The sequence below is a fragment of the Salvelinus namaycush genome, chromosome 3 (genome assembly GCF_016432855.1).
Source record: "Salvelinus namaycush isolate Seneca chromosome 3, SaNama_1.0, whole genome shotgun sequence".
Classification (NCBI taxonomy): Eukaryota; Metazoa; Chordata; class Actinopteri; order Salmoniformes; family Salmonidae; genus Salvelinus; species Salvelinus namaycush.
Window position 1 is genome coordinate 81,474,482 of NC_052309.1, and position 21,471 is coordinate 81,495,952.

Sequence of the window (21,471 nt, forward strand, 5' to 3'; positions counted from 1 at the left end):
TTCCCCAGCAGCCGACTCAATTATCAGTGATTAAGTTAGTCTTTAGCGTCAGTCTTTAGCGCTGAGCCATACCTCTCCTCCCCGCCGTGTGGCACAGAGGCCCCGAACAGAGCTACTGATCCCAAGTCAGCGCTGTGGCGGGACGTACAGTATGTAGACAGCTCTAAGTATAACCCCTGTCCTCAACTCTGATCCCCAGACGACAAGGTGACAGCGTACTGAAAGTTGGCAACACCCCCAAAGCCTTAACCTCAGCGAGGAGGAAGAGGCATTGCATTAAGTTATAGGATAACTGTGTAAAGTGAGGAGGAAGAGGCATTGCATTAAGTTATAGGATAACTGTGTAAAGTGAGGAGGAAGAGGCGTTGCATTAAGTTATAGGATAACTGTGTAAAGCCTTAACCTCAGTGAGGAGGAAGAGGCATTGCATTAAGTTATAGGATAACTGTATAAAGCTATCCTGGTGCTTAGGTTCTTATCCAAGCTGAGATGACCCTGCTTTCAGAAGGAGAAACAAGGACCTTACACTGCAGAATGATATGAGTGATTCCTATTATTCCAGTTAGATTTTGAACTTGCAGGGAGTTACCGAAGACAGCATGGAGATGTATAAGATCTGAGCCCTTGTCGCTCAGTCCTCACCCCCTTCTCTCCCCCCTCTCCACCAGCCTCTCTAGAGTAGAGGACTGGCCTTGGTGGTGGCACAGGCGTGTGTGTGGGTAGGTGTGTGGATTATTGTGAGGAGTCTCTTGGCTGCAAGGTCACGTCTCTTCTCTGCCTCATCCCCCTAATCCTGGCCTGTAAATAAATATCTAACACCCCCCACACTAACACCATAATACCTCCCCTTAGCTACACACACACCCCTAACCCTCTCTGTTCTGCCCTGAAGTCTCCGTAAGGCACACCTCGCATGTCTTTGCCTGTAGCGTTTTGACAAGTGAATAAACATCAGCTGCTTCATTGCCCCCTGCCTCCCAGCCTCTACCTAACGCATAATGCTCCCCTCTCTTCCACCTCTATCTTATCTGCCCCTCACTTGTCCTCTACTCTCCCTCTAACTACTGTATCTCACAGGCTGTAAGTGGAAGCCAACCCTTGTAGGCTGGTTATGGATACCCACAATCACTGGGCTATTACCTCTACCCTGTCATTACATATAGACTAAAGACTAGAAGTGGGTCTTATCTATCTATAGAAAACCAAGCTAAATGCTCTCTCCTTAGCCTCTGAGTCCTCTCAGGGGACAGGCAGACAGGCAGACAGGTGTGGGTTGGACAGGTAGGGAGTTCTCAGTTTCGATTTAAATGTATACACCTCTGAATTAGGATGCAAATACCTTTTGCAGATTTGGTGGGTGTAGCTCTCTCTTGGTTTGGGGCTACAACCACGATCTCCCTCCCGGTGCCTCCCTCCTTGTGCTGTCCAGTGAGCAGCAGCAGTGATCAGTAAGGAGAGATGGTAATCTGCCGTAGCCTTAGCGCTCTCTGGCTCGGCGCTCCTTGAAGAAGATTGATGGCCCTCCTGGAAAGGCTGCTATTGTGGATGGGCAGAGAAAAAGAGGGGAGGGAGGACATGGATTTAGAATGGGAAATTTGAAGGAGAGGGATAGAGGGAGGTAGTGTGATATTGTGAAAAGTAGATAAAAAGAGACGGTGCTTGAGAGGTTAGGAGATGAATGGGGGATGAGTTGATGAAGTTAGGTGAAGGGGTCAGGGGGACTGTGTTTATCTGAATGTGTGTTTGTGTAAACATGGCCAGAGATTAGGCTTGGACTCATCAGTCCGCACCCATTATCTGACTCCCACACACGCAGTACTCACGCACACACAATTGTATGTTGGTTTAATCCATTTGAATTCAATACATTTTTGACAGCATCCCTTTTGATTTAAGCAAAACTTTCCATTGATGTTTGCCCATGGAAGAAGGGGCCAGAAAGTGACTTTTTGGACTTGATTGCCAAAACATTCAGGAGATAAAGGTGCTCAAAGTTCATCCACTTTGCATACCATACCATGAGACATCCATGTCTTCATCACTGGGAAAATATAAACTGTTGAGTTTAAATGACATCAAAAGCTTACAAGCAGGGATGTCAAACTATTTGATAATTTCTTCCCAAAAAATGTGTTCTAATTAAATGTTTTGACCAATTAGCATAAATGCGTAAACTTGTTGATATGGGCGTATATTGTAGCTTCGACCCAACTTCACATCTTCTGCGGGTTTTGTGTTGTGCCCGCTATCTGTTGACACAACATGATCTTGAATGGTGGGTGTCATTTCAAGCATAGAACAATTATTCATAGAATGGACCTATCCCTTCAGACCACTGTAATTTAGCTGGTATACCATTGAAATGTAAATTTAATTAAAATTGTAACTTCTAATTACTACCACAGAGATGGCCGCTGGTCCACCCACCATCAGATGTCAACTTAAATGGTCATGTCTATACTATTGTCTATATTTCTATGATTTCAATAGGTTTCCTATGGAGTATAAACAGTATAATTAAAACAAACAGATATTCCCATTCAAGGCAACGTTCTCCCTCACACCATCTTTGTGGTACCATTTGAAAGTGGAAATGTCAATTTTATTCCCATTTCAGTACATTTAGTTACCAAAACATGACACCCACCCTGTATTCAAGAACATGTTGTCTCAACCGATGGTGAGCACAACACAAGGCTCTAAGCTACAACATATGTGAATCTAAAAAAACAGTAGTTTACGCATTTTTAGATAATTAAAGTTTAAGGTAAAAAATAAAATAAAAATGACGACAAATTGAGTAGTTTGATAACCCTGTTTGTAAGTGATATCAATCTCAACCGTTTATCTTTTGCGGTGATGAAGACATGGAAGTCTGGTACCTTTTTATCTCTTGAATCTTTTGGCATTCGGGTCCAAAAAGTAACTTTCTGAGCACTTCTACAATAGGCAAATATGTATGTAAAGTTTTCTTCAAATCAAAAGGGGTGCTGTCAAAAAGAGATTCCAATTGATTTACCCTCTTAGTTCAAGTTTTCACGAATAAACAGATTTGTACTACAGTTCCTGTCAAGATGCTTATTTGCATACACAAATGAGCTGTGCATAAGAACCATATGTAACCATAATGTGTGTCTAGGTCTGTGAGCACATATTGTTCATTCTACGTTTTCCATTCTAGTCATTTAGCAGAAGCTCTTATCCAGAGCGACTTACAATTAGTGCATTCATCTTAAGATCGTTAGGTGAGACAATACATCACAATTGTATCAAGTACATTTCCCTCAACACATTTCTTCCAGATGTTTTTGAAAGATGGGCAGGGACTCCACTGCCCTGACTTTAGGGGGAAATTTGTTCCACCAAGTTGCAGGAGTTTGATGGCAGAAGCTGGTAGCCCAGCCAAAAGAGTTGCAGTAGGTTAGACGTGCCTGGATTAGGACCTGCGCCGCTTCCTGTGTGCGGAAAGGTTGTACTCTGAAGAGAGTGAACTGCTTTGATGTTTGCAGAGAATGACAGTGTTGTGCAGGGTCACGTCAAGGTTCTTTGCACTCTGGGAGGGGGGCACCTTGGAGTTGTCAACTGTGATGGAGAAGTCTTGGAGCGGGCAGGCCTTCCCTGGGAGGAAGAGCAGCTGTGTTTTGTTGAGCTTGACGTGGTGGGCCGACATCCAAGCTGAGATATGCCAGGCACTCAGATGCGTGTCTCCACCTGGCTGTCAGAAGGGGGGAAGGAGAAAAAGTAGTGTCATCTGCATAGCAATGATAGGAAGACCATGAAAGGATATGACAGAGCAGAATGACTTAGTGTATAGAGGAGCGGGCCTACAACTGAGCCCTGGGGGACACCAGTAGTGAAAGTACGTGGTGCAGACACCGAGTCAGCTTTGGCAGAGTGGAGAGCAGTCTCGGATGAGTGACACGACTTGAAGCGTAACTGGTTAAGATCAACAAGATTGTTCTGAGAGTGATAACAAGAGTTACAGCACGCTCAAGTGTTTTGGAAAGAAGAAAAGGGATACCGGTCTGTAGTTGTTGACGTCAGAGGGATGAAGTGTTGGTTTCTTAAGGAGAGGCAAACTTGAAGTCAGAGGGGACGCAGCCAGTGGTCAGGGTTGAGTTGAGGCAAGTGAGGAATGGGAGAAGGTCTGTAGAGATGGTCTGGAGGAGGTGATGGGGTCAAGTAGACAGGTTGTTGGGTAGCCAGCCTTCATTAGTCGCAGGATTTCATCTAGAGAGAGAGGGGAGTAAGAGGTCAAGTAGTTCTGTGGGAGTTATGGCCCCCGAAACATGACCTGCCGCTCTGCTCTGCTTCACTGCTTCTTAACACACTGCTCACTTAACCCGGAAGCTAGCTGCGCCAATGTGTTGGAGGAAAGACTGTCCAACTGACAACTGAGATCAGCTTGCAGGCGCCCGGTCGGCCACAAGGAGTCGCTGAGCATGATGAACCAAGGAAATCCCCCGGCCAAACCCTCCCCTAACCCGGACGACGCTGGGCCAATTATGCGCCACCCCATGGGGCTCCCGGTCACGGCCAGCTGTGACACAACCTGGGATCGAACTGGAGGCTGTAGTGGCGCCTTAGACCACTGCGTCACTCGGGAGGCCATATCGTATTGTTTTGACAATATCGCAATGTTATTTTTGCGCTAATTGGCTGTACCAATTACTACACCAAAACTACAGTATTTTTCCTTCAAATTATTGTTCTCCAACTTCTTTTTAAATAGATTGATTAAAATGCATTTTCTCATGGCTCTCTGTTGTGCCTCTGCAGCAGATCAAATGGTGAGCAATATGCTTGGAACATCGAGTTGCAATACATACAGAATCGTGAGAATCGTAACACGTATTGTATTGGCACCTAAGTATTGTGATAATATCGTATCGTGAGATTCCTGGCAATTCCCAGCCCTAGTATTAAGTAGCCACTGGATTGGATGATGGTGTAAACCCCCTGGACAGATGCGAGTATCGTAGGCGACCTTTGAGTTACCCTAGGCATATTACTCCTTTATGGCCCTGTGTGTGTGTGAATAACCCAGATCCTCCACTGTGTGTGCAGCAGCAGACTGGCCCAGTTGTGCTCATAATTATGACAGTTATTCACTCTTAGTGGCTCTTTTTAAACATGGTCAAGTGCTTGATGTGACCCCCTGGCCAGCTGCCGCTCTCTAAATATTCCTCTTTTTCAAGTCTTAGGGGGTTTCAGCAGCGGTGAACCTGTGAGGAACAGTCCTTTTTTCTCTTTCTTTTTCCCCCGTATCATGGCTGACATCTTTTAATGTCTATCCCCATCTCTCCCGTCCCTTTCCGCCCTCTGCTTAATTTGTCTTCAATCCTTTTTCGTTTTGTTTCTATCCTCTCCTTGTCTTGTCTGCTGCTCCCCTTCTCTCTTTTTCATCAGCCTGTAGTACATCGACCCATCTTTCATCCTGCCTCTCATCTCCCATTCTTCCTCTCACTTTGCTTTTTCTGCTTTCCATTTGTTTTCTTCTTACACTTTTGTTTCCCCCCGCTACTCTCCTGTCTCTCTCAGCTCCATCCTCCTCTCCTCCCCTCCCTCATTCCCCCTCCTCACCATCCAATCCCTGCTCTCAAGCTGAGGAGATGTAGGTTTGCTCTGCCATGGAGTCTTGACAGGATGGATGGCAGCGGGTGTCTGTGTTGTCATCTCATCTCCCCTCCCCTCTCCAACCTGACTAAACGATCAGGCTCACTGGTGGACAGACAGACAGGCCGGGGCAGGGAGTGCAGAGGCAAGGAGGGTGGCAGGGCGAGGCCTCAGCGTTTACCCAACCTGATTACAGGATCACACACTGCAGGTCAACCCTCATTTCCTGGAGTCCCAACTCATTACCACACCGCTGACCAATGCCTATCAGTCAGGAAGGGAGGGGAAGAGAAGGAGCAAGGCGGGAGACGGATGCATAGAGAATGAGTACAGGTCAGAGAAAGGAGAAGAGGGGGTGAAGGAGGGATGGCCAGAAGAGATCGAGATGAGAAAGCACAGAGTAAATGATCATAGGTCATAGACAGGGCAAGGAGGATAGCTTTTGCAGTGAGCCAAGGGGATTTTAGTCTCCGATTCAGACAGAGGTAGTAGATCTAAGTAGCTGTTCCGCTGTTATGTAGGTCTGAAGGCTGGTTTAGCCAGATGACTTTCACTGTACAGACCAATCAGGAAGGCTCTGCCCACCACAGGACCACGGAGACGCACCCTCTTCACCTCACACAGTTGACTCATTATTTTGTACACAGTCTGACACAATCACAGCATATTGTCAGACCTAAGATTCTCTTAATCCCCATTTTGCCTGTTAAAATGGTGTTTGAACCAGGAGGCATTAGCGATTTTGGACCCAAAAAATATCGACCGGACTCATGCTTCTGTTGTCAGGTTTTGAATACACATCTGCTTGTCCAGTCAATAAGAACACTCACATATTCATTGCAGGTGAGCTATTGATCAAGCCTCTGTCCCCCTGAGACACACACCTCTGAGAATAGCACTGCCTCTCACATTCCGTGCTTGCATTTTGCCTCTATATTTTGCATCTGATTGACATTTGTGACTGGCTTGTGTAAACCTGAGGGTGTTAAGATGATTCCTTCAGTCCACCTCTCTTCTCTCTGAGTTTCTGACCCAGGGGCTATGGCAGGGTCTGGATTAAAGACAGGGGGAAGAGTGTTCTTTATTCAGAACATGTCACAGAGAGACATTGTTAGTCAGAATGGTATTGCACTTGGCTTCGCGTTGTGATTCAGGTTGGATCGGCCTTCTTCATGGGCTCAAGTTGGGCCTATTTGTTTTAGATTAATGCTCTGAATCAGTACTTTGTCTTACAAACCAGAAGAGCTTGAAGTGTCTCACATCTCTCAGCTATTGTCTTTGTACATGTCTGTAAATTATATAATAATTATATAATTTAAGATATGAGTACATATCTTAAAGGGACCATACAACCTGATGAAGTCTATCTCCTGTTCGGTTATGTGGGAGTCTCTGCAGGAACTAGAAGTGCTAGTGTGTATTACTAGACATTAGGGATGCACCGATATGACATTGTTGGCCGATACTGATATCCAATATTTTCATTGTCAAAAAAAACTATACTGATAACACATTTTGGGGAATATTCAGAGGTGGCAACTTTCCATGGGAATTGATATTAATACCATTTAAATGTAGATGTTTTTTGCATTGGATATATTTACCATATCATATGGAGACAGAAACATAAACCTTTTACCTTATCATAAGTAGACATAATTGCAAATGAGTAATTTGGACCGTTTCATCCAGAAAAACACAGCTTCCAACTTTCGCCAAGTCACTACAAAATATATCAAAAGTTACATGTAAATTTACCAAAACATTTCAAACTACTTTTGTCATACAACGTTAGGTATTTTTAAACGTTAATAATCGATCAATTTGATGACGGGATGATCTGTGTTCAATACAAAAAGAAACCAAACTGACGCAACTTTTTTCATAACGTGACTCTCTCCAAAAATGTACTTCATGTGACCCTCATTTACGATAGCCCTACTTCTTCACTACACAAAGGAATAACCTCAACCGATTTCCAAGGACTGGTGACATCCAGTGCAAGCGGTAGGAACTGCAAGCAAGTCCATTAGAAATCTGGTGTCTCTAAAAAAAACTCATTGAAAAGACAGTGACATCAAAAAAATACAAATTCTGAATGGTTTGTCCTCAGGGTTTTGCCTGCTACATAAGTTCTGTTATTCCCCCAGACATGAATCAAACAGTTTTAGAAACTTCAGAGTGTTTTCTATCCAAATCTACTAATAATATATAACATATCTTATATTCTGGGGATGAGTAGCAAGCAGTTGAATTTTGGCATGCTATTTTTCCCGAAAGTGAAAAAGCTGCCCCCTGCCCTCAAGAAGTTAATTAAATGAGTTGACTCTTCACATGGGATTATTTCACTGAAGAACAAAAGGGAATATTGAATGATCCCCAATGATCCATCACTTCTCCCCAAAACATTTTCAACATACATCTGTAAAATGATAGTCTAAACTTAAGCTTTGGTTGTCTTCCTCTCAGGCTTCCATGTCTTCTCCCTGGACCTCCTCAATGTCCACCTCTTGAACATCAGACTCAGGCCTCATCTTCACTGTCACTTTCCAACCTTGTTGAGGATGGCTCGTTGTCAGGTTCAAAAAGCCTCAAATTGGCCCAGATGGCCACCGATCAATCCTTGTATTGGTCAGCCTGTTGCGTGCTTTGGTGTGTGTTCAGCGGGCAGATGTTGGCATTTTTTACTAATATAGGCCTTTTACGATATGCTCACCGATTTATTGTGCATCCCTACTAGACATAATGAAGTGTTTTAATAATTCTGCTGTGTGGCATCGGTCTGGTTTCACCTCAAATCAGACACCTCACTAAATGAACCCCGCTCCTCCATGGGGGAGACGGGGCCACCTCAGCCTTGTCAGGAGAGGGAAGGAGACAGACAGACAGACTTCTCCACCACCAGAGACTGGAATTGTTCAGCCAGGGAGAGAGAGGCCAGACAGACAGCACTGTTATTGGAGTCTCACTGAGATCGTCTAATGATTAAACTACTGTCTGGCTGGACTTTCCTTGCTGAACTTACACTACACATTCACAAAAGTATTATTGTGTGCGTACACGTTAAGTAGAGGTACCTGAGTCAGTTCAGATATACTTAGTCAGCGGTTTGTTTGTATGTCTTGCCTCAAGGTTTTTTGTAATGGTTGTTTTTCACAATGAACTCACTCCTCTCGTCTCAATCTCTTGTTTGTGTTCTCGTTCTCTGCAGCCGGACAGGAGGCCCAGGCAAACAGAGGGACACAGCCAGAGACGCAGACAGACAGACAGACGTACAGATAGAGGACTGCTCCCAGACTGACAGACAGGGGGCCCAGCTGGCCCAGCCATGGCATCAGCCAGCAGCACAGATGTTTGAGGGACTTTGATCTGGGTGAGTACCAACTGGGTTGGAGATAAGGGGGGGGGGGGGGGGGGGGGGGTACCAACACAAAGAAGATGGGTGATTTTGGGTGGGGCAGTGACTGGTGGCTGGTTTGAAGAGACTGAGGGAAATGTTGAGAGAGAAAAAAATAACTAGGATTGGGAGAATTTTGTTGACAGAGGAAGAAGGTTACATTTAGATGGGAGAAAGTGTGAGATTTAGGGTTTGAATAAATGAATGATGCAAAAAAATGAAAGGCGAGGAAAGAGGGTGGATGCAAAGACAGCAGAATTAGATGTAGGTGGCAGCATTGAATCATTCAATATATGATTCAGATGTGTCTGTCTTCAAAAAGCTAAAGTAACACTTCATTTCTAATAAAGGACTTACAGCTGTGAAAAGGGGAATAATTATCAGTGTTGGTGTGAGAGATGAGGGAGGGGAGGATATTGTAACTGTAAATGACCGGTGACAGAACAGTAAACTGGAGAGAATGGAGGATTTTTAAGAAATAAAGTGTTTGTAGACGTTCTAGTATACTTAACAAATCCTTAAATATGATCTGAAACAACCCTCTAGATGGAACAAAAGGTGAACAGAATCCATTATGTAGAAATTGCCCACACAGTGTTTCTCAGATTAACCTCTCTGGGATATTCGGGACGCTAGCGTCCCACCTCAACAACAACCAGTGAAATTGCAGGGCGCCAAATCCAAAACAACAGAAATCTCATAGTTAAAATTCCTCAAACATACATGTATTTCACACCATTTTAAAGATACACTTGTTGTAAATCCAGCCACAGTGTCCGATTTCAAAAAGGCTTTACGACAAAAGCACACCAAACGATTGTTAGGTCAGCACTTAGTCACAGAAAAACACAGCCATTTTTCCAGCCAAAGAGAGGAGTCACAAAAAACAGAAATAGAGAAAATGAATCACTAACCTTTGATCTTCATCATGACACTCATAGGACTTCATGTTACACAATGCATGTATGTTTTGTTTGATAAAGTTCATATTTATATCCAAAAATCTCAGTTTACATTGGCGCGTTACGTTCAGTTGTTCTAAAACATCCGGTGATTTTGCAGAGAGCCACATCAATTTACAGAAATACTCATAATAAACATTGCTAAAAGATACCAGTGTTTTGCATGGAATTTTAGATCCACTTCTCCTTAATGCAACCGCTGTCAGATTTCAAAAAAGCTTTACCGAAAAAGCACACCATGCAATAATCTGAGTACAGCACTCAGACAACAAAACAAGCCATACAGATATCCGCCATGTTGTGGAGTCAACAGATGTCAGAAATAGCATTATAAATATTCACTTACCTTTGATGATCTTCATCAGAATGCACTCAGGAATCCCAGTTCCACAATAAATGTTTGATTTGTAAGATAAAGTCCATTTATGTCCAAATACCTCCTTTTTGTTCGCGTGTTCAGTACACAATCCAAACTCACGACGCGCGGGCAAGTCCATGCGAAAGTTCAGACGAAAAGCCATATTACAGTTCGTAGAAACATGTCAAACGAAATATAGAATCAATCTTTAGGATGTTTTTAACATAAATCTTCAATAATGTTTCAACCGGAGAATTCCTTTGTCTGTAGAAATGCGATGGAACGCAGCTAACTCTCACGTGAGCGCACGTGATCAGCTCATGCCAGACACCTGACTCAATTACCTCCCATTCCCCCCTCCTTCACAGTAAAAGCATCAAACAAGGTTCTAAAGACTGTTGACATCTAGTGGAAGCCTTAGGAAGTGCAATCGGACCAAATTTACACTATCTTGGATAGGCAAAGAGTTGAAAAACTACAAATCTCAGATTTCCCACTTCCTGGTTGGATTTTCTCAGGTTTTTGCCTGCCATATGAGTTCTGTTATACTCACAGACATCATTCAAACAGTTTTAGAAACTTCAGTGTTTTCTATCCAAATCTACTAATAATATGCATATTCTAGCTCTTAGGACTGAGTAGCAGGCAGTTTACTCTAGGCACCTTTTTATCCAAGCTACTCAATACTGCCCCCCTGTCCCAAAGAAGTTAAATTACAAGTATGTATGTTAAAATAGTTCTGTGTGCTTATTGTGTGTGAAGGCCCTCGTACATGCTGGTGTGTGTATGAGTGATGTGCGGGGCTGACCCTGCAGTGAGAGCCCTTAGCAGTGATCAGAGACCAGTGTCTCTTTATGGAGATGGAGTAATTAGTTCAGGGCTTTAGAGGACCTGTCACTGGGTTTCTCTCATCCCCCAGCCCCCTTCCACCTCACCTCATCCGCTCCTCTGTCAGTGGCTCCATCCCCTGTCTCCCTCACGGCTGCTCCAGGTAATTGACGCCACTTAAGATCATTGAGTGTGTGTTTTAATTTTTTATATTTTTTATATTCAGTGAATTTGCTATGCTCTGCTTGCTGGTTTCACCACGCCTGACTGGCCCAGCGTCGCTCACCTGACCTGTCACTCACCCTTGGCTGGCCTGCCAGCTGGCTGCCAGGCTCAACGAGCTCCCGAACGCTCTGCCTCTCCCGTTCAGCACGGCAGGGGTGGCCCTGGAGGACCTGGCCTGGCAGTGGATCGGTCCACTCACAATTATTTTAAAGACACTGCATTACAGACACTTTAAAGAGAACAACTATTGTGATATATGTGAGAGAAACAACTCATGCAAGACTAAAAATCTATGGTGGATGAAACCTCAAATCGCTTCATATAGACTTTATCCAAGCTGTTATTGATTGGTATACTTTATTTAAGCATTAAGGCCAGAGGGGGTGTGGTATATGACCAATATGCTTAACCATGATGCAAAGCGGAGTGCCTTGACACAGCCCTTAGCCGTGGTATATTGGCCATATACCACAAAACCCAGAGGTGCCTTATTGCTTTTATAAACTGGTTACCATCACAATTAGAGTAGTAAAAACAAATGTTTTTATGAACTGGGTGGTTTGAATGGCTGAAAGCCATGTTATGTCAGACCGTATACCACGGGTATGACTAAACATTTAGTTTTACTGCTATAATTATGTTGGGAAACAGTTTATAATAGCAATAAGGCTCCTCTGGGGTTTGTGATATATGGCCAATATACCACGGCTAAGGGCTGTGTCCAGGCACTCCACGTTGCGTCGTGAATAATCACACCCCTTAGCCGTGGTATATTGGCCATATACCACACCGCATCGGGCCTTATTGCTTAATTATACCATGGCATTGTTAAATACTTGTTTCTGATTGGCTTGAAGGGTATTATAGAGTTAATTATTTCTCTAAAACGCATGGTATATTTGCACGGTAGAATTCAATATAGTTAATTATTACATGTTCTATGTTTGAGCTGCTTTTGAAAGCAAAGGTCAAATTGAAAACATTATTGGCATTGTTCCATTGGATTTTTCATAATAGCCTCATGGTTTGGTTCGCTAAACAAGCAAGTATGTTTGTTTTGGTTACCAAGGCATCTACTGTAGCTATCTAGTAAACTTTCTAGCTAATTCAGTGGATGTTGAATGCATTTCTTGCGTCGTGTTAAATTATAGCCATGGTATTAAAGGGATAATCAACTAGGGGCTCTATGCATTCTCTGGAAAATAATGCAGCTCTGCCAGCGCGTCGTGGAACACGATTTCCACGTCTTCATTTATTTACATTTTTTACCCCTATTTCACGGTATCCAATTGGTAGTTACAGTCTTGTCTCATCGCTGTAACTCCCGTACGGACTCGGGAGAGGCAAAGGTCGAGAGCCGTGAGTCCTCCGAAACACGACCCAACCAAGCCGCACTGCTTCTTGACACAATGCCCACTTATTCCGGAAGCCAGCCGCACCAATGTGTCGGAGGAAACACCCGGCCCGCCACGGGAGTCGCTAGTGAGCGATGGGACAAGGACATCCCTGCCGGCCAAACGCTCCCCTAAACCAGACGACGCTGGGCCAATTGTGCGCTGCCCCATGGGTCTCCCGCTCGGCTACGATAGAGCCTGGACTCGATCTCAGAATCTCTAGTGGCACAGCTAGCGCTGCGATGCAGTGCCTTAGACCACTGCGCCACTCGGGAGGCCACGTCTTTCATGATTATCGATAGAACGCATAGTACCTCATTAATTATCCCTTACATGATTTGATCCTTTGAGACCACGTAACAATGGACCTATCAGTGATGGGAAAGGAATCCTTAGGACTTGTCTGATATACATATCTAACCCAGTCATTACTCCAACCATATTACAATTACTCACTAACACATATGCTAACAGACGTATGTGGCAGCTCAACGGCCATATGTGACATTGCAGGTTTACATCTTAAAGGTCTTTTCACAGTAATTATTTTGGGACGTATTACCGCCCAGCGGCCAACTTTGATCAACTGTGCTCTACATTCACTGACTGGCATCGTCTGTCGCTTGGCAACCTGGAAAGGTGTTTGATTCCTCTCCCTTTCTTTCACTCCCTCAATCACTCTCTTCTCTTTCACCTGGTTTCTGTCTCACATTCGGCCTCCTGGTTCTAATTCCAGTTGCTGCGGCAACCCTGCAGCTGTTCTGCCGGTGGCTCCCCCCAGTCTCAAACAGGCTGCTTGTGTGGAGTTGCTTAATGATTAGGTTTTATTTCTATTTCTCCTCCTGAAGGGCCACAATCCAACTGTGATCAGCTCCTCTACCACCCTGTCTATCCCTATTTCCTTCTTTCCTTTCCTCACTTCTGCCTATTTTCCCAGCCACACCTTCCCTTATGCATCTACAGGTACTTGCTCTGTGATGTGACGTTTTTTTACGTCTACCGGTTTGTGAATTGTCTCCTTTGAGTGGGGACTCTCACTCCATCACTCTCTCCTCGTCATTGTCTGGTGTTGTCACCATGAGTCTGCTGGAACTGAATCAGTCTCGGTGGTGAGTTTGACTGACCGTTATCTGGAGATTGGAATGTACCAGACTCTAATGACTCCATTAGAGTGTGTTAATCTGTGAGAGGTGTGGCTGGGGGAAAGTTTTAACTCCAGCACAGACTGACAGGATGGACTGGAAGACTAAAGGGTCTGGCTGCTGAGAGTGATGGCTGGAGTATTATGTTGAGGACAAGCTGCAGTGAGGAGAATGGCTAATGTTAAACTAAACTGGTGTGCTCTGAGAAGCAGTGAGGACTTTTAAAATGTCACCCGGCACTGTGTGTGTGTGCGCGCGCATCTGTGCACGCCCAACACCAGAGCAGCCTTATCTGCCTGGCATTTCCAACCTCAGAGAATACTGCTGCAGCCGGCACTATCTGATGACTCACCAAAAGGCCTCTCTGAGAGAACATATTGAGAGGCAGCGAGCGCAGCTACACTTAACCTTAACATGAATTAGGAAAGGTCAGACGGGGATGGTGAGGTACGAGTTGGGGAAAGACACTTACAGCACTGTTATTGTTTGGATCTTATCTTAATAGACTCTGGCTGGGTGGATGTGATGCCTGTTGCCTGCCAGGCAGCTTTGCACAGCGCTCTGTGGCCAGGTAATACACTGATCCTGGATCAGATCAGACTGGATGTTAAGTCGACAACATGCCTCACTGAGATGGCCAAATGGTCTGGAATCAGGTTGCAAAAGTTGCAAAGCTTTACAATTTTGTACATTTGTCGCAGTCCTGAGTCAAGACAGTGTTGGGTCTGAGTACTGACTAGACGCGGTGGCATTTAGAGGCCAGCCACCACACACACACACCAAGTTGTCTGGAGTCTAGATGTACTCAACACTCAGCGTAGTCTCATCACTTCATCACAACCGCAGGGCTTTAAAAAGAAACAGTTTGGCCACAGCTACAGGGGGTGGCATCTCTGTTAGTCTTCATGCACTGCTTCTACACCTTCCACAGAGAGGAGCTGCTCATTCTCAGCATTCACTGTATAACTAACTCACTGTTTAATTCATGTATGGAAGTACGTAAAGCATTTAAAATAGCGCTGCAGAAATGTAAATGAGGGAAGGAGTGTGTGCGTGCGTGCAGTACGAGGTGGAGTGTGTAAATGTGGTAATTGGGAAGCAGAGTGACGCCGGGGCACCAGAAGAGTAGCCCCTGTCGCATGGCGAGCAGCAGACGGATAGAGCTGAACTTATTAGTGCTGCTGCCTTCCCACAAGCTGAAAAGAGCAACACGAGAAGGTGGAAAGAGGGAGAGCACGGCGTTTCCTTCTTTACCTCCATCTCCAACCCCCCCTCTCTTTTCTCTCCCTCCTTCCTTTCTGCTTGTCTACTGTGTTGAGTGTTCATCCAAAAATGGCCAAGAAAAAGGCTGTTGTCCATGTTACTTGTTGTTGTATTGTCTCTGTCCATGCATTACCATTCACTTGGACCCTCCATCATCTGACTAGCCCTTCTATCTCCATTACTAGACACAGCTCTGGCGATGGTGTACTACAGTGGGCTGACATGCCTATTCCACAGGGGGTTCGTGCTGTTGAATGGTCCTGCTTAGTCTCATTGTGGGGAGGCCCACAGGTTCTCCTGGGAGGGGCAGGAAGGGAGGCTGTGTTCTCGCTGTTAGAAATGAGGGAGAACCTTCAGAGGTGGGGTGACGGCAAGGCCCTTTATCGCCCTGTGGCATTTGCCCTTGATCGCAGTGTCTCAGCACACCAGCATGACAACTTAAGAGAGGGGTTGATCTTAATTGGCTCTGCTGAAGTATGTGTTTTTGAAGCTGCTATGCTGGTGGCGATTGCAGCTGTAGGTGTTCACATTCTTCCATGACTGTATATTGCTCCTAAAGTAGTTTAGTCTCTTTCTGTGAGATGCCTTGTGGAGAGGCAGGTGGGCAGTGGGTGGTCTGGGCCTTGGTGTCTGACCCTCACTGTCAGCTGTGTCTCTGTGTGTTAGGGAGTACATTTAGAAATGACAGGTTTCCATTTTTAATGAGAAGAAAAAAGCCTGTCCTCAGCTCAAAACGCTCGCCCCCTTGTCTTTCTGTTTCTCTATGCAGCGGTGGACCTGAGTAGACCCACACACTCTCGCGGCTCTCTCTCTCGCGGCTCTCTCTCTCGCGGCTCTCTCTCTCGCGGCTCTCTCTCTCGCGGTTCTCGCTCTCGCGGCTCTCTCTCTCGCGGCTCTCTCTCTCGCTCTCTCTCTCGCGGCTCTCTCTCTCGCTCTCTCGCGGCTCGCTCTCTCGCGGCTCGCTCTCTCGCGGCTCGCTCTCTCGCGGCTCGCTCTCTCGCGGCTCGCTCTCTCGCGGCTCGCTCTCTCGCGGCTCGCTCTCTCGCGGCTCTCGCTCTCTCGCGGCTCTCGCTCTCTCGCGGCTCTCGCTCTCGCTCTCTCGCGGCTCTCGCTCTCGCTCTCTCGCGGCTCTCGCTCTCGCTCTCTCGCGGCTCTCGCTCTCGCTCTCTCGCGGCTCTCGCTCTCGCTCTCTCGCGGCTCTCGCTCTCGCTCTCTCGCGGCTCTCGCTCTCGCTCTCTCGCGGCTCTCGCTCTCGCTCTCTCGCGGCTCTCGCTCTCGCTCTCTCGCGGCTCTCGCTCTCGCTCTCTCGCGGCTCTCGCTCTCTCGCGGCTCTCGCTCTCGCGGCTCTCGCTCTCGCTCTCTCGCGGCTCTCGCTCTCGCGGCTCTCGCTCTCGCGGCTCTCGCTCTCGCTCTCTCGCGGCTCTCGCTCTCGCGGCTCTCGCTCTCGCTCTCTCGCGGCTCTCGCTCTCGCTCTCTCGCGGCTCTCGCTCTCGCTCTCTCTCGGCTCTCGCTCTCTCTCGCGGCTCTCGCTCTCTCTCGCGGCTCTCGCGGCTCTCGCTCTCTCTCGCGGCTCTCGCGGCTCTCGCTCTCTCTCGCGGCTCTCGCTCTCGCTCTCTCTCGGCTCTCGCTCTCGCTCTCTCGCGGCTCTCGCTCTCGCTCTCTCGCGGCTCTCGCTCTCGCTCTCTCGCGGCTCTCGCTCTCTCGCGGCTCTCGCTCTCTCTCGCGGCTCTCGCTCTCTCTCGCGGCTCTCGCTCTCTCTCGCGGCTCTCGCTCTCTCTCGCGGCTCTCGCTCTCTCTCGCGGCTCTCGCTCTCTCTCGCGGCTCTCGCTCTCTCGCTCTCTCGCGGCTCGCTCTCTCGCGGCTCGCTCTCTCGCGGCTCGCTCTCTCGCTCTCTCGCGGCTCGCGCTCTCGCTCTCTCGCGGCTCGCGCTCTCTCGCGGCTCTCGCTCTCGCTCTCTCTCGCGGCTCTCGCTCTCGCTCTCTCGCGGCTCTCGCTCTCGCTCTCTCTCGCGGCTCTCGCTCTCGCTCTCTCTCGCGGCTCTCGCTCTCGCTCTCTCTCGCGGCTCTCGCTCTCGCTCTCTCTCGCGGCTCTCGCTCTCGCTCTCTCTCGCGGCTCTCGCTCTCGCTCTCTCTCGCGGCTCTCGCTCTCGCGGCTCTCTCTCGCGGCTCGCGCTCGCGGCTCTCGCTCTCGCTCTCTCGCGGCTCTCGCTCTCGCTCTCTCGCGGCTCTCGCTCTCTCGCGGCTCTCGCTCTCGCTCTCTCGCGGCTCTCGCTCTCTCGCGGCTCTCGCTCTCGCTCTCTCGCGGCTCTCGCTCTCGCTCTCTCGCGGCTCTCGCTCTCGCTCTCTCGCGGCTCTCGCTCTCGCTCTCTCGCGGCTCTCGCTCTCTCGCGGCTCTCGCTCTCGCTCTCTCGCGGCTCTCGCTCGCGGCTCTCGCTCTCTCTCGCGGCTCTCGCTCTCTCTCGCGGCTCTCGCTCTCTCTCGCGGCTCTCGCTCTCTCTCGCGGCTCTCGCTCTCTCGCGGCTCTCGCTCTCTCGCGGCTCTCGCTCTCTCGCGGCTCTCGCTCTCTCGCGGCTCTCGCTCTCTCGCGGCTCTCTCGCGGCTCTCGCGCTCTCGCGGCTCTCGCTCTCTCGCGGCTCGCTCTCTCGCTCTCTCGCGGCTCGCTCTCTCGCTCTCTCGCGGCTCGCTCTCTCGCTCTCTCGCGGCTCGCTCTGTCGCTCTCTCGCGGCTCTCTCGCGGCTCGCGCTCTCGCTCTCTCGCGGCTCTCGCTCTCTCGCGGCTCTCGCTCTCTCGCGGCTCTCGCTCTCTCGCGGCTCTCGCTCTCGCTCTCTCTCGCGGCTCTCGCTCTCGCTCTCTCTCTCGCGGCTCTCGCTCTCGCTCTCTCTCTCGCGGCTCTCGCTCTCGCGGCTCTCGCTCTCTCTCGCGGCTCTCGCTCTCTCTCGCGGCTCTCGCTCTCTCTCGCGGCTCTCGCTCTCTCTCGCGGCTCTCGCTCTCGCTCTCGCTCTCTCTCGCGGCTCTCGCTCTCTCTCGCGGCTCTCGCTCTCTCTCGCGGCTCTCGCTCTCTCTCGCGGCTCTCGCTCTCTCTCGCGGCTCTCGCTCGCGGCTCGCGCTCGCGGCTCGCGCTCGCGGCTCGCGCTCGCGGCTCGCGCTCGCGGCTCGCGCTCGCGGCTCGCGCTCTCTCTCGCGCGGCTCGCGCTCTCTCTCTCGCGGCTCGCGCTATACATGTTGTATAGGAAATGACAGATACACTAGTTCTTAATGCAATCGCCGTGTTAGAATTCTAAAAATAACTTCATTACGACATCCAGCTTACGTTATAGCGAGAGAGTGCCCAAAATCTGGGCGCAAACTAATAGTACACATGTTCGACAGATATATGAAATAACATCATAAAATGGGTCCTACTTTTGATGATCTTCCATCAGAATGTTGTACAAGGGGTCCTTTGTCGGGAACAATCGTTGTTTGGTTTTAGAATGTCCTCTTCTCCAGTCAATTAGCACGGAAAGCTAGCAAAGTGGCGAGAAGCTCTCCTTCCTGAACAAAGGCACACAACGCAACACGCCTAACGTCCCGAATAAATTTCAATAATCTAATAAAACTATATTGAAAAAACATACTTTACGATGATATTGTCACATGTATCAAATAAAATCAAAGCCGGAGATATTAGCCGTCTATAACGACAGCTTTTCAGAAGGCAATACCAGGTCCCTTCTCGCGCTCTCCAGAAAACAGGAAACTGGTGACACGTCATGCCGAGAGCTTTTATTCGACCTCAGATCAAGTTATACACTCCATTTCTTCTCTCACTCCCTGTCGACATCTAGTGGAAGGCGTATGAAGTGCATGTATACTAATACATATCAAGCACATTTATAGGCAGGCCCTAGAACAGAGCATCGATTTCAGATTTTCCACTTCCTGTCAGGAAGTTTGCTGCAAAATGAGTTCAGTTTTACTCACAGATATAATTCAAAACGGTTTTAGAAACTAGAGCGTGTTTTCTATCCAATAGTAATAATAATATGCATATTGTACGAGCAAGAATTGAGTACGAGGCCGTTTGAAATGGGCACCTTTTATCCAGGCTACTCAATACTGCCCCTGCAGCCCAAAGAGGTTAATAGTCAAGATATTGAGTTTCTTAAAACTTGTTTGGGATAGGGGGTGGTATTTTCACCTCCGGATGAAAAGCGTGTCCAAAGTAAACTGCCTGCTACTCAGGCCCAGAAGCTAGGATATGCAGATAATTGGTAGATTTGGATATAAAAACACTGAAGTTTCTAAAACTGTTAAAATTATATCTGTGAGTATAACAGAACTTATTTGGCAGGCGCAACCCCGAGGACAAACCATCGAGGATTTTTGTTGTTGTTGAGGTGACCATGTTTTCAATAGGTTGTCTATGGGAATCTAGATTTCGGAGGCATCTGGTTGCAGTTCCTAGGGCTTCCACTAGATGTCAACAGTCTTTAGAAATTGGTTGATGTTTGTCTTTTGAGTGATGAAGAAGTATGGCTATTCAGAACGAGGGTTGAGTCTAGTGTCCTGTTGTGTTTGGGGGGTGGGGTGCTCCACTTTCATTTTATCCGCTATTGAACGCGGTTTATTCCGTCTTAAATTGTATCAATTATTTACGGTATAAAATACCTAAAGTTTTATAAGGAAAGTTGTTTGAAGTGTTTGGACCAAGATTACAGGTAACTTATTAGATAATGTGTAGTCATGTTGGGCTAGTTGGAACCAGTGTTTTTCTGAATCAAACGCGCCAAATAAATGGACATTTTGGGGATATAACGACAGAATTAATTGAACAAAAGAACCATTTGTGAAGTTTATGGGACATATTGGAGTGCCAACAGAAGAAGATCTTCAAAGGTAAGACATTAATTATATCGTTATTTCTGAGTTTTGTGTCGCGCCTGGCGGTTTGAAATATGATTGTCATGTGTTTGTTTGATGGGGTGCTGTCCTCAGATAATAGCATGGTTTGCTTTAGCTGTAAAGCCTTTTTGAAATCTGACACGGTGGCTGGATTAACAAGAAGTTAAGCTGTGTTTTGGTGTATTGCACTTGTGATGGTATGAAAGTTAAATGTTTCAAATTTATTTCGAATTTTGCGCTCTGCAATTTCACCGGATGTTGTCGAAACGTTCCGCTAGCGGAACCCCTAGCCGTAAAAGGTTAACTTCTTGGGGCTGCAGGGTCAGTATTGAGTAGCTTGGATGAAAGGTGCACAGAGGTGCCCAGAGTAAACGGCCTGCTCCTCAGTCATAGTTGCTAATATATGCATATTATTATTAGTAGTATTGGATAGAAAACACTGAAGTTTCTAAAACTGTTTCAATTATGTCTGTGAGTATAACAGAACTCACATGGCAGGCAAAAACCGGAGAAAAAATCCAAACAGGAAGTGGGAAATCTAAGGCTGGTCGATTTTCAACCAATATCCCATTGTAATCACAGCGAGATATGAATGAGTTTTCACTTCCTACGGCTTCCAATAGATGTCAACAGTCTGTAGAACTTTGTCTGATGCCTCTACTGTGAAGGGGGGCCGAATGAGAGAGGAATTAGTCAAGTCTGCCATGACCTGACCATGCTTTCACCATGCGCGTTCACATAAGAGGGAGCTCTGTTCCATCGCTCATCTGAAGTCCATGTAATTCTCCGGTTGGAACGTTATTCATGATTTATGTTAACAACATTCTAAAGATTGTATTTAGTCAGCCACCAATTGTGCAAGTTCTCCCACTTAAAAAGATGAGAGGCCTGTAATTTTCATCATAGGTACACTTCAACTATGACAGACAAAATGAGAAAAACACATTGTAGGATTTTTAATGAATTTATTTGCAAATTATGGTGGAAAACTTTTGTTATTGACCAAATACTTATTTATCTCAATACTTTGTTATATACCCTTTGTTGGCAATGACAGAGGTCAAACGTTTTCTGTAAGTCTTCACAAGGTTTTCACACACTGTTGCTGGTATTTTGGCCCATTCCTCCATGCAGATCGCCTCTAGAGCAGTGATGTTTTGGGGCTGTTGCTGGGCAACACGGACTTTCAAGTCCCTCCAAAGATTTTCTATGGGGTTGAGATCTGGAGGCTGGCTAGGCCACTCCAGGACCTTGAAATGCTTCTTACGAAGCCACTCCTTCGTTGCCCGGGCGGTCTGTTTGGGATCATTGTCATGCTGAAAGACCCAGCCACGTTTCATCTTCAATGCCCTTGCTGATGGAAGGAGGTTTTCCCTCAAAATCTCACGATACATGGTCCCATT

General features: G+C 47.1%; 1 protein-coding gene across 1 annotated transcript in view; it reads left to right on the plus strand.

Annotated features, from left to right (window-relative positions):
- LOC120040733 (speckle-type POZ protein) overlaps positions 1-21,471 on the plus strand; it is a 100,582-nt gene that overhangs the window by 12,397 nt on the left and 66,714 nt on the right. Inside the window, exon 2 of the mRNA XM_038985783.1 lies at positions 8,828-8,989. The gene's annotated coding sequence lies outside the window, so the exon portion shown is untranslated. The remainder of the gene's footprint in view (positions 1-8,827; positions 8,990-21,471) is intronic.